Raw genomic sequence first — 13,523 nt, 5'->3', positions numbered from 1 at the left:
CCTTCCATCCCTCAGGCTGTACTGCATCAACAAGCGACATCAGTGTGTAAAGGATATCACCACATGGGCTCAGGAACACTTCAGAAACCCACTGTCATTAACTACAGTTGGTCGCTAGATCTGTAAGTGCAAGTTAAAACTCTTGAAAAGGATTTGCAAATCATTGTATTCCGTTTATATTTACATCTAACACAATTTCCCAACTCATATGGAAACGGGGTTTGTAAAAGTGTTTGATTGTGACGCATTAAAAGCCACAAAATGCAACGGGTCCATCAGACCAACAAACGCTGGCTGAGTAACAACAATATGAACGCTACACAAGGGAGGGTTAGGCTATTTCAAGCTGGTCATTGTGACGTGACCCTAGGCCATAAGCAGGCATGTGGGTGTGAAATCCAGCTGAAGGCTCAGCAGCTGATAAAGCGAGGCAAATAAAGAACATATCATCACTCCCTCCTCTTTTGAGGGGCTGCGGAGCTTTTTGTGACAGCTGTCAATTAGAAAATCCATTCTTAGAAGAATCAAAGGAGAGACAACTAAGTCGGTTTGAGGCTTTCGAAAAACCCAGGGCCTAAAAGCAGATTTTGTAAACCAAGAGAGAAAAAATTGGGATTTGTACATTTTGTAAACTCTTGAGGACAATATATGTGGTCAGCGGATGTGCGGTATGGACCAGGACAACAGCCAATGCAGCATGTTCAAGATGCCTCCCCGCTGGGCAGCCCCACAAGACTGTCGATAAAGCGTTTTGAAGTCGGCTGGAAAATAAGAACAGCCCCCCCCCCCCGCCCCCAAACCCCAACCTGCCGCAGACGTCCCCCCGCTACCACCAAGAGAGAAAGCGAGAGAGCTGGAACAGGGAAAGAGAGGGCTATAAAGAGAAGACCCCCTTGACAGATGGACTCGGCGCTGATCAAAGATGGCGGCGATTTTCTGCCGTACACCCCGAAGGATCCCTCGCGGTCCGTGCAGTCCAGTGGCGGGAGAGGTCCGAGACCGGCCGCGTCGAAACCCAGAAGGCTGCAGGAAGCCAGAGCAGCAGGTAGGACGTCTGATCCGCGGGAGGGTCTGGTCGGTCCATTGTCTGTCTTTTAGAGTCGGTGCCATGCCGGTGCCGTTGTTTGGATGCTCATCAAAAAGCACGGCGCATCATCTGATGTGACCGATGAATGTGCGGCCCCATCAAAGACGCAATACTCCGTTCTTAAGACAATGCACTTTAGCTCACATCAAGCGGGCCTTTGTTTAAACAGATGCAGGGCAATATACGTATCTCTATCAGCGAGAACGTCCGGTTAGATAAGACAAAGTCCGGAATTTGCTGGTTCCCCAAGCAACCTAATCCAATCTGAGGCTTGCCAGTCATGATGCATGCAGCTTGGACAAAGAACCTCAGCAGGACTTCGCCATATATCCTCTGACAGGTTTCTTCAAAGAAAGAAACCAATAAGAAATAGTTTGAATCAATCTTAATGTAGCAACCAATGGTAGCATTTTTTCAAAGCTATTCCAGTGTTGAAATTGTAGGCTACGAGCTTTAAAAAACAAAACCGTATTGTTCCTATTGTGAGTATTTTTGAAGAAAGAGTCCATCTTTTGTGCGAGCTTTTCAGAATACAGGCGTTTCTCGAAACTAAACATCTTGCTGGGCTTTTGTTTGGAGCGGAGATAAGCCTATTTTCATCCAAGGCCACAGAGGCGTCCAAATCCACACTGACACGTGGAACAAAGACTCGATGTGATGGAACATGAAGTTGTCTGCTAACACTGAGCCACAGAGAGACATCAAAGCCTGTGACACACCGAATATTAGCACGATTTAGAGGAGTCTACAAGTCTCATTCTGAGACATAAATACATAGTCTAGCTGCTTTTTTCCTGGTAGCCACTAAACGTATCATTTTGTACACAGTGGTACCTCACCTTTTGGCCCAAGCTGTTTGTTTACATGCTTTTTTTATTTCTCTTTGCTATTTGGGCTTATTGGACCCTAATTATAATAAAAACTAAGAATCCTCTTTTGATATGATGTACTCAGTCCATAAGTACACAAACGTGTACTTCATGTTTAGTGACATGCTAATTCTTATTTTGACACTTTTTTTCCCCAAATTCCATTGTATGTTGTACTCTTCTGACACCACCAGATGGCAGTATAAGTGTCCACATAAGCGGCCATATGACCCCAATTCAGTAATGTACACAATTTTGGAAATAAGAGCTAAAAGGTGCTGTCCACGCATGTGGCCATTAAGCCTTTGCAGTGGTTCTTAACCTTGTTGGAGGTACCGAACCCCACCAGTTTCATATGCGCATTCACCGAACCCGAACCGTAATCATAAAATGATGTTATCATATTAAAGAAATACTAATAGATATATATTTTACGAACAAAAAGATACAGGAATGTACACATAATCCCATGTTTACATCTCATTGTGCAACATGTGAATGTTTTAGTGGAAACTAAATGCGATATCTGAAAGGGGTGCACATTATTTCCAAAGTAGGACCCCCCCCCCACCCAGACATATAATACTAGTACACAGCTCGTGCAAAACAATATGTTATAGTCATTGTAGTATTGTATTGATTACAATAATAAAACATTTAAACTTGTTATTTAGTCAGGTTTGGGACAGGTGTGCTGCAAGTGTGACCACATGTGCTCCATCAAATGCTCAAGGAGTTTTTACGTTTGCTCACACATATGGAAAATTAGAGGGAACATTGTTTGGGGGTATCCATAATACGCCGATAGGGAGAAGTTTTTATTCACGCGATGAGTCGGGCGTGTCTTGACCTCTGCCGGACCACGGAGGCAGACTCAGCAAACCCCTAGGGTTAAGAACCACTGCACTAAACGTATCATTTTGTACACAGTGGTACCTCACCTTAAGAGTGTTTTTGATTGATTGATTGAAACTTTTATTAGTAGATTGCACAGTACAGTACATATTCCGTACAATTGACCACTAAATGGTAACACCCGAATAAGTTTTTCAACTTGTTTAAGTCGGGGTCCACGTTAATCAATTCATGGTACAAATATATACTATCAGCATAATACAGTCATCACACAAGTTAATCATCAGAGTATATACATTGATTTATTTACATTATTTACAATCCGGGGGGTGGGGTGTGGAGGGGTTAGGTTTGGTTGATATCAGCACTTCAGTCATCAACAATTGTATCATCTGAGAAATGGACATTGAGACAGTGTAGGTCTGACTTGGTAGGATATGTACAGCGAGCAGAGAACATAGTGAGTTCAGAAAGTATAAGAACAAGTATATACATTTCATTATTTACATTTGATTATTTACAATCCGGGGAGGTGGGGTGTGGTGGGGGGAGGGTGTTAGTCTAGGGTTGTAGTTGCCTGGAGGTGTTCTTTTAGTGCGATTTTGAAGGAGGATAGAGATGCACTTTCTTTTACACCTGTTGGGACTACATTCCATATTGATGTGGCATAGAAGGAGAATGAGTTAAGACCTTTGTTAGATCGGAATCTGGGTTCAACGTGGTTTGTGGAGCTCCCCCTGGTGTTGTGGTTATGGCGGTCATTTACGTTCTGGAAGTAGTTTAACATGTACTTCGGTATCAGGGAGGTGTAGCGGATTTTATAGACTAGGCCCAGTGCAAGTTGTTTCTCGGCTAATTGTTATGCTTCAATTTGAGTTACAAACATCCCCCCTATTAATTGGTGTAGCAAACACAACAGTGAAACCTGTAAGATCCGCCCAAAACATTTGGTCTTACTCGCTAGCATTAGCTTATAGCCAGAGATCGACATACAGTACAGGCCAAAAGTTAGGACACTCCTTCTCATTCAATGTGTTTTCTTTATTTTCATGACTATTTACATTGTAGATTGTCACTGAAGGCATCGCAACTAAGAATGAACACATGTGGAGTTATGTTCTAGTTTTTCCAAAATAGCCACCCTTTGCTCTGATTACTGCTTTGCACACTCTTGGCATTCTCTCCATGAGCTTCAAGAGGTCATCACCTGAAATGGTTTTCATTTCACTGGTGCACTTGAAGTGAAATGGTAAATGGGTTATACTTGTATAGCACTTTTCTACCTTCGAGGTACTCAAAGTGCTTTGACACTATTTCCACATTCACCCATTCACACACACATTCACACACTGATGGCGGGAGCTGCCATGCAAGGCGCTAACCACGACCCATCAGGAGCAAGGGTGAAGTGTCTTGCTCAAGAACACAACGGACGTGACGAGGTTGGTAGAAGGTGAGGATCGAACCAGGAACCCTCAGGTTGCTGGCACGGCCACTCTCCCAACCGCGCCACGCCGTCCTCAAGTTCATTGAGAGAATGCCAAGAGTGTGCAAAGCAGTAATCAGAGCAAAGGGTGGCTATTTTGAAGAAACTAGAATATAAAACATGTTTTCAGCTATTTCACCTTTTTTTGTTAAGTACATAACTCCACATGTGTTCATTCATAGTTTTGATGCCTTCAGTGACAATCTACAATGTAAATAGTCATGAAAATAAAGAAAACGCATTAATTGAGAAGGTGTGTCCTAACTTTTGTCCTGTACTGTACATTTAAGTATGTTTTCCAATCATTGGAAGGAAGAACATGTGTGTGAAGGCGACGTTGATTTGAGAAACAGGTGTTTGAAATCAAGAGCGACATCACAGAAGATCAGATAGATCAGATCAGATAGGACTTTATTGTCATTGCACAAGTACAACGAAACTTTGTTTTCAGCACAAACCCGTTCAAGATCAGACAAACAAACAGTGTACAGCAGGGGTCACCAACCTTTTTGAAACCAAGAGCTACTTCTTGGGTACTGATTAATGCGAAGGGCTACCAGTTTGATACACACTTAAATAAATTGCCAGAAATAGCCAATTTGCTCAATTTACCTTTAACTCTATGTTGTTATTAATAATTAATGATATTTACACTTAATTGAACGGTTTAAAAGAGGAGAAAACACGAAAAAAATGAAAATTGAATTTTGAAACATAGTTTATCTTCAATTTCGACTCTTTAAAATTCAAAATTCAACCGAAAAAAAGAAGAGTAAAACTAGCTAATTCGAATCTTTTTGAAAAAATTAAAAAAATAATTTATGGAACATCATTAGTAATTTTTCTTGATTAAGATTAATTTTAGAATTTTGATGACATGTTTTAAATAGGTTAAACTCCAATCTACACTTTGTTAAAATATATAACAAATTGGACGAAGCTATATTTCTAACAAAGACTAATCATTATTTCTTCTAGATTTTCCAGAACAAAAATTTTAAAAGAAATTCAAAAGACTTTGAAATAAGATTTCAATTTGATTCTACAGATTTTCTAGATTTGCCAGAATAATTTTTTTGAATTTTAATCATAATAAGTTTGAAGAAATATTTCACAAATATTCTTCGTCGAAAAAACAGAAGCTAAAATGAAGAATTAAATTAAAATTTATTTATTATTCTTTACAATAAAAAAAATAAAATACTTGAACATTAAATTAAATTGTCAGGAAAGAAGAGGAAGGAATTTAAAAGGTAAAAAGGTATATGTGTTTAAAAATCCTAAAATCATTTTTAAGGTTGTATTTTTTCTCTAAAATTGTCTTTCTGAAAGTTATAAGAAGCAAAGTAAAAAAAATTAATGTATTTATTTAAACAAGTGAAGACCAAGTCTTTAAATATTTTCTTGGATTTTCAAATTCTATTTGAGTTTTGTCTCTCTTAGAATTAAAAATGTCGAGCAAAGCGAGACCAGCTTGCTGGTAAATAAATACAATTTAAAAAAATAGAGGCAGCTCACTGGTAAGTGCTGTTATTTGAGCTATTTTTAGAACAGGCCAGCGGGCTGGTCCTTACGGGCTACCTGGTGCCCGCGGGCACCGCGTTGGTGACCCCTGGTGTACAGGGTTACAGAACAGGAACGCTGATGGGTCTCCACAAGGCGCCCCGTAAAAGATGGGAAAAAGGTTAAACGCTGGGGAAAAAGATGAGTAAAAAAAATACAATCTAGACTGGGCTCCTAAGGGGGCCTAGTCTGGAGTGGGAAAAAACCTCCATGCAATGCACACATAAACACGTTACATTTAATCACGACAAACTCGCAACAGAGGGGTGGGGAGTTGGGACCCTGGAGGTCGACTGCTGCTATGAAGCGCTGCCATCCGACCATCACCCCGAGAGGAAACAAGCGGTGGTGAAGGGGTGGGGTGGGACAGGGAGGGTGTGTGCGTGTGTGCCCAATTGTCTTGGGTGTGATGATGTAATGTTTTTTATAGACTGAGGCCGATCTGCAAAAGTTCGACTCCAGGTATCGTTGAGGAGGGAGGCAGGTCAAAAGCGTCCATCATTGAGGTGTCCTCGGGGGTGTTTTTCAGAACAGCCTGGTCCTGTTTTCACAGCGTCAAGGCCATTCGAGGGAGTCAAGTCGTAGATTAGGATGTTTGTTTTCCGCGAGCAGACAAAACAATGACTTGTCTGTTCTATTCGTCCATGCTGGGTGCTCTCAAACCAAGAACCATTTAAGCTTGTAACTTAAGGTACTATTGTACAGGATTTTTCCTAAAAGGGGTTTTCAAGGAACAGGCGGACTCTGGCTATGTTCTTAAAAAAAAAAAAAAAAATTTTAATTAAAAAAAATTAAAATAAAATAAATTTAAAAAATAAAAAAATAAAAAATATTTTTAAAAAAAATAAAAAATTATATATATATATATATTCTGTAATATTTTTAATATGTGGGATTAAAATCAGATTTTTTATAGACTGTATTGGTTTAAAATCCTGTAATTTTGATACAAGTTTCTCCCTCTGGTCTTCAGGGCCAACCTCTGTTTTGTCCTGGTTGAGCTTTAGGAAACAGTGAAGATAATTATAATTGAATGTCCGCAGATGGTTTTCTGGCTAATTATGATGGAGAAACTAGAAAAGCATTACGGTAGACAACTACAACATAGCCCACTACGCATTTTCCAACTGTTAACGACACTGTATGAGTGCTACCATGTCACTAAATGCATAATCCTTGAGGTCTATCTCACAAACTACATAACTGATTCGTCCGCTTTCTTTCCAGGGAAAGACAAACAACTAGGGCGACATTCCGCCTTTGCTGGACCTTTCCGTTTAACGGGAGTGAACCGGATTTGACATCGACAGCGACCTGAAGTGTCTCATAACGTTGCAATGGAATCTTCGCTGATTGGATATACAACTGCAGGGGCATGCCGACGGCAGCTGTTGACAGCTGAGGTAAATAATGCATGTTATTTAATATTTCTGCAGTCTGGGAGGACTTGTGTCCGTGGGGAATTTTTTTTGCCTGTTTACTGATGCTGGACATGAGAGACGGCCTGCGAGCTCACCAGCCCTCAGTTCTAGTTCATCCCAAAGGTGTTGGATGAGCTCCTTTTATCCAAGCATGCCTTTATGGACCACTGAGAACAGAAAAAAGGTCTTACTCAAACTGTTCCCACCACATTGGAACCACATAATTGTCCAGAAATGTCATGTTAAGATGAATACTTAGTCCTAGTCCAAGCCTGGGCAATTATTTTGACTCGGGGGGGCCAAATTTAGAGAAACAAATGTGTCCGGGGGCCGGTATAACTGATTTTTAGAAACAACAATACAAAACCTAACAATAATGTCTGATTGAATGCTAAAAACGTTATGACAGACCGCCTTAGGAATGGAATTTTACAATTTTTAACGGAATGAGACACCCAGAATGTACAAACCCAGTTTCCATATGAGTTGGGAAATTGTGTTAGATGTAAATATAAACGGAATACAATGATTTGCAAATCCTTTTCAACCCATATTCAATTGGATGCACTACAAAGACAAGATATTTGATGTTCAAACTCATAAACTTTATTTTGTTTTTGCAAATAATAATTAACTTGGAATTTCATGGCTGCAACACGTGCCAAAGTAGTGGGGAAAGGGCATGTTCACCACTGTGTTACATGGCCTTTCCTTTTAACAACACTCAGTAAACGTTTGGGAACTGAGGAGACACATTTTTGAAGCTTCTCAGGTGGAATTCTTTCCCATTCTTGCTTGATGTACAGCTTAAGTTGTTCAACAGTCCGGGGGTCTCCGTTGTGGTATTTTAGGCTTCATAATGCGCCACACATTTTCAATGGGAGACAGGTCTGGACTACAGGCAGGCCAGTCTAGTACCCGCACTCTTTTACTATGAAGCCACATTGATGTAACACGTGGCTTGGCATTGTCTTGCTGAAATAAGCAGGGGCGTCCATGGTAACGTTGCTTAGATGGCAACATATGTTGCTCCAAAACCTGTATGTACCTTTCAGCATTAATGGCGCCTTCACAGATGTGTAAGTTACCCACTAATACACCCCCATACCATCACAGATGCTGGCTTTTCAACTTTGCGCCGATAACAATCCGGATGGTTCTTTTCCTCTTTGGTCCGGAGGACACGACGTCCACAGTTTCCAAAAACAATTTGAAATGTGGACTCGTCAGACCACAGAACACTTTTCCACTTTGTATCAGTCCATCTTAGATGAGCTCAGGCCCAGCGAAGCCGACGGCGTTTCTGGGTGTTGTTGATAAACGGTTTTTGCCTTGCATAGGAGAGTTTTAACTTGCACATACAGATGTAGCGACCAACTGTAGTTACTGACAGTGTTCCTGAGCCCATGTGGTGATATCCTTTACACACTGATGTCGCTTGTTGATGCAGTACAGCCTGAGGGATCGAAGGTCACGGGCTTAGCTGCTTACGTGCAGTGATTTCTCCAGATTCTCTGAACCCTTTGATGATATTACGGACCGTAGATGGTGAAATCCCTAAATTCCTTGCAATAGCTGGTTGAGAAAGGTTTTTCTTAAACTGTTCAACAATTTGCTCACGCATTTGTTGACAAAGTGGTGACCCTCGCCCCATCCTTGTGTGTGAATGACTGAGCATTTCATGGAATCTACTTTTATACCCAATCATGGCACCCACCTGTTCCCAATTTGCCTGTTCACCTGTGGGATGTTCCAAATAAGTGTTTGATGAGCATTCCTCAACATTATCAGTATTTATTGCCACCTTTCCCAACTTCTTTGTCACGTGTCGCTGGCATCAAATTCTAAAGTTAATGATTATTTGCACAAAAAAAAAAAAGTTTATCAGTTTGAACATCAAATATGTTGTCTTTGTAGCATATTCAACTGATATTATCGGACATCTCTATCTGTAACCTTTAACATTGTTGCTATTTAAATGATAAGCCCTGTTCACAGTGTTTGAAAACGATGAAACGGTGTGAATGAAGCACATTCCTGCACGTTGTTTCCCACAACGTTGATGTCCTGCCCTTGTCAAGCTCTTCCAGCATATATCCACAGCTCAGAAAAAAAGTGTGCTCAGTAGCTGCCAGGTATGAGAGCGGATCTGAAACGGCCTTCTTGGCAACGTTTCTGCTTTATTCTGTCGTTTGTACTTGTAAGTCAACAAGTGATGACATAATTAAAAGTGTTCAGTGGGCTCTGTGCAGGAGAACAGAGGAAATTGGTGTTTCATCTTGACTCAAGATGGTTTGGATTGTGTACTGTCTACAGTTGAACTATTCATGATTCAATGGACTTACTATATATTCATCTTTTGATAGCATTTATGGTTCATGAGAAATGTAACAGGAAGGTATTGTTGGACTTGCATTGCTACACTGATTATCTTTTGCAGTGTGAGCAAACTGACTTTTTTTTATAATTATGACTTCATTTTATAGTGGTATAATTTTTTTCCGACCATTTTTTAAATTAAATTTCAACCTTATTCACGCATCGATACAACTTTTTTTCCACTTAATAACTACACTTTAAGATTTCCCTCACAATTAAACATTTAATTTCATAAAGTTTTTATCTTGAAAATGTTTACTACAGTATTTCCTCTTAAAATATACATTTTAGTCTAGCATTATGAATCCATAAAATACTCACAAATTTGACCCTAAAGATGTCATATATATACACACACATATATATTACATACATACACACACACACACACACACACACACACACACACACACACACACACACACACACACACACACACACACACACACACACACACACACACACACACACACACACACACACACACACACGCACACACATATTACATATTATACATACATATATACATACACTCATATATTACATACATACATATATACATACATACCCACTCATATATATACACGCATACATACATATATACATACATACCCACACATATATATACACACATACGGGGCGGTATAGCTCGGTTGGTAGAGTGGCCGTGCCAGCAACTTGAGGGTTCCAGGTTCGATCCCCGCTTCCGCCATCCTAGTCACTGCCGTTGTGTCCTTGGGCAAGACACTTTACCCACCTGCTCCCAGTGCCACCCACACTGGTTTAAATGTAACTTAGATATTGGGTTTCACTATGTAAAGTGCTTTGAGTCACTAGAGAAAAAGCGCTATATAAATATAATTCACTTCACTTCACTTCACTTCACATACATGCATACCCACACATATATATACACGCATACATACATATATACATACATATATACATACATACCCACACATATATATATACACGCATACATACATACATATATAAATATATACATACACACACATATATACTACATACATACATATATACATATACCCACATGTATATATACACACATACATACATATATACATACATACATATATACATACACACATATATAAATACAAATACACACATAACCACACATATACATACATACATATATACATACACACATATGTATTATATACATACATATATACATATACCCACATATATATATATATATATATATATATATATATATATATATATATATATATATATATATATATATATATATATATATATATATATATATATATATATATATATATGTATACACATACATACATATATACGTATATATACATACACACATATATAAATACAAATACATTATATATGTATATATATTTTGTATGTATATACTGTATATGTGTATGTATATATGTAGTGTATGTATATATCCATAAATTCCATGAAATACTTACACATTTGACCGTAAAGATGTCAGCCCCCGATAAAAACAGAATGTAATATCTTCTTACATTTTAAATAAGTAATTAATTCATGGCTCTGCATGCTTTAAATGGGAAAAATAAACGCTATCGAGTTGACACAAACTGCACTTTTTTTACAATTATGACTTCATTTTATAGTGGCATAACTTTTTTCCGACCATTTTCTTTTGAAATTTCAACCTTATTCACGCATCGATACAACTTTTTTTCCACATAAAAACTACGCCTTTAAGATTTCCCTCACAATTTAGACATTTAATTTCATTAAGTTTTTATCTTGAAAATGTTTACTACAGTATTTCCTGGCCCTAGTGTGTGAATGTGAGTGTGAATGTTGTCTGGCTATCTGTGTTGGCCCTGTGATAAGGTGGCGACTTGTCCAGGGTGTACTCCGCCTTCCGCCCGAATGCAGCTGAGATAGGCTCCCGCACCCCCCGCGACCCCAAAAAAGGGACAAGCGGTAGAAAATGGATGGATGGATGGATATACATTTTAGTCTAGCATTATGAATCCATAAAATACTCACACATTTGACCCTAAAGATGTCATATATATACACACATATATATTACATACATACATATATACATACACACACACATACATATTACATACTGTACATACATATATACATACACACATATATATTACATACATACATATGTACATACATACCACACATATATATACACGCATGCATACATACAGTATATACATACATATGTATGTACTTTGTATATGTACTGTATATGTATGTATATGTATATACACATATATGTGTTTACATTTATATATGTATTGTATGTACATACACATATATATGTATATATATATATATATATATACATACATACATATGTATACATAAACATGTATATATATGTATATATATATATATATACATGTATATATATGTATGTATATATATATATATATATATATATATATATACATATATATATATATACATATATATATATATATATATATATATATATATATATATATATATATATATATATATATATATATATATATATATATATATATATATATATATATATATATATATATGTGTGTGTGTGTGTGTGTGTGAAATAACTCCAAAAGCACACTTCATTCACTGTGTTACAAAAAAGGCCAATTAAAATAATACATACTGTTGGATATGGAGAACATACAAAGACTTTATTAATTAAAGTCAAATATTGAAACTCAACGATTTGGTGAATTTGCAAACAGCTAAAATCATGTACAAAGCTAATTGTAACTTGCTACCGAAGAATGTACAACAATTATTCGCAACAAAAGAGGACAAATGCATGTATATGTATACACACATGTATACATACATATATATATGTATACACTGTATATGCGTGTATATATTATATATATACACATATATATACACATATATACATGCATATGTACATATATACATACATATATATGTATATATGCATATATATGTATGTATATATGTGTATATATATGTAATGTATATATATTATGATATTATAATATTATGTATATATATATATATATATATATATATATAAATACACATACATATATACACATATATATGTATACACACACACACACACACACACACACACACATACATATATATATATATTTATATATATACATACATACTGTATATATATATGTATATATATATATATATATATATATATATATATATATATATATATATATATATATATATATATATATATATATATTCTTACATATACAGATATATATGCGCAGGCCACAGTATGTAAATGGAGCGTTGTTGGCAGTTTTTGGATGTTTTTAAGAGGGATTTGTAGGCAGAGTAGATTCCTTCTATTACCAGCATAGTATCAGTGTATCAATATTTAAAGAATGCACGGAAAAAAATTATGTGCAAAAGGAAAAAAAAAAAAAAAAAAGATGCAGTTATCTTATAAACTAGAAATCCAAATGTAAAACTTACAGGACTGCAATTATTTATATTTAGATAAACATGGAACACATCTTAGTCTTCCGTCATCTTAAGCAAATTCAAGGAACCGGGCTGTCCACTTTAGCTTTAAAGATGAATATCCTACAGCAAATTCCACCTTATATTCATTCAAGGTGGATGCGAAATAAAAACATGCAGTGGCTGTAACGCGCGTAGTGACCGCTAGGGGCGCCGTGCTCCATGTTCCCACAGACACGCAGGAGAGAGAAGGGAGACAGCCGCCGACTGTCTCTCTCTTTGTTACCTTTAAAACTCTCGCCATTCCCCCCCAGCACAACTATGACACCGTCCGGGGCGGATGGTCGCGGTCCGGACCTCCGCTGTTGTTCTCCGTGGGGCCGAGAAGGTGA

At 37.4% G+C, this 13,523-nt stretch overlaps 1 protein-coding gene across 4 annotated transcripts in view; it reads left to right on the top strand.

Moving 5' to 3' along the window:
• The first annotated feature begins 13,351 nt into the window (after positions 1–13,351).
• axin1 (axin 1) overlaps positions 13,352–13,523 on the top strand; it is a 47,280-nt gene continuing 47,108 nt past the window's right edge. For all 4 annotated transcript variants that reach the window (XM_062049963.1, XM_062049964.1, XM_062049965.1 and 1 more), the window contains exon 1: positions 13,352–13,519. The gene's annotated coding sequence lies outside the window, so the exon portion shown is untranslated. The remainder of the gene's footprint in view (positions 13,520–13,523) is intronic.

This window comes from Entelurus aequoreus, linkage group LG06 (assembly GCF_033978785.1).
Source record: "Entelurus aequoreus isolate RoL-2023_Sb linkage group LG06, RoL_Eaeq_v1.1, whole genome shotgun sequence".
NCBI lineage: Eukaryota > Metazoa > Chordata > Actinopteri > Syngnathiformes > Syngnathidae > Entelurus > Entelurus aequoreus.
This window is presented reverse-complemented; position numbering and strand designations above follow the sequence as displayed.